Below are 1120 nucleotides of genomic sequence, written 5' to 3'. Positions count from 1 at the left end.
TATATATATATATAAATATAAATACAGTATATATATATATGTGTGTGTGTGTAATTATATACATTATATATAAATTAAATTATATATTAAAATATTGAAACAAATCGTATTGTGATTGAGAATGAGAATGAAGAAACCTCCCTAGTAAATCATCCAGACACGCATCGAGTCATGTGAAGTGAGGGATGTTAATGATATTAAACAGATCTTCATTGTCTTCAGGATCATGTGCGTCTGTTGTGTTCTCATAGTGAATGTGTAAATGTGGGTGTATTGACCGTCGGTGTGTGTGTGTGTTGAATGTGTTTTACTGTAGAGCGTGGTAAAGGCCGACAGCGGCAGGCCATCCTGGGAGAACATCCGTCCTCATACAGCGATAATGGATACGGTCAGTCTCTCATTCAAGCACCACTGACACACGAGCCAGTCAAGCTCTAAATATAAAACAACAGCCAAAGCAGTGTGTGCTAATAGAATGTTTGAAAGGTTTATTAATGTGTGTGTGTGTGTGTGTGTGTGTGTGTGTGTGTGTCTGCAGGCTCTCACTGCCCCCTGCTGCCGCTGCCCGGTAATAACCGCTTCAAGCGCGGCTCTCATGATGTCCCGGAGGTGGTGGCGTATCCACTGCCCCAGACATCCTCATACATGAGCCACGCCTCCAGCTCCGTCGCCATGGTGAGCGGCCTGCATCCTGCCAAGATGAACTGCACTCGCATCTTCAACCTCTTCTGTCTCTACGGAAACATTGAGAAGGTAATGCGTTCTTGAGATAACAATGTTGATTTTAGCAGTGTTGGGGAGTAACTAGTTACATGTAACTAGATTACGTAACGTAATTACAAAATAAATGTAATTGTTACAGTTACTGAGAAAAAATTTGTAATTAAAGGACAGTTACTTATGAAAATGTTAACGATCACAAAGGGGGTTACATCTGAATTTTTTTTACCCACACACTTACAGATTTAATTGATTTCTTTCATAAATTGCAGTGACTGCTCTAAAATATGAGACAGCAATGTTTCAGGAGTTTAGGACACATGCTTATTCCATAACCGTTTTATTTCCTATATTTGGGTTTATGTGCATGCTCACTGATCAATAATAGTAAACATTTATT

The 1120-nt window shown here is 39.4% G+C and overlaps 1 pseudogene; it reads left to right on the top strand.

The window, feature by feature from the left end:
* Window positions 1-1120, top strand: part of LOC107693010 (heterogeneous nuclear ribonucleoprotein L-like) — a 50284-nt pseudogene that overhangs the window by 31006 nt on the left and 18158 nt on the right.

This window comes from Sinocyclocheilus anshuiensis, unplaced genomic scaffold, assembly GCF_001515605.1.
Source record: "Sinocyclocheilus anshuiensis isolate Anshui unplaced genomic scaffold, SAMN03320099.WGS_v1.1 scaffold1200, whole genome shotgun sequence".
Classification (NCBI taxonomy): Eukaryota; Metazoa; Chordata; class Actinopteri; order Cypriniformes; family Cyprinidae; genus Sinocyclocheilus; species Sinocyclocheilus anshuiensis.
This window is presented reverse-complemented; position numbering and strand designations above follow the sequence as displayed.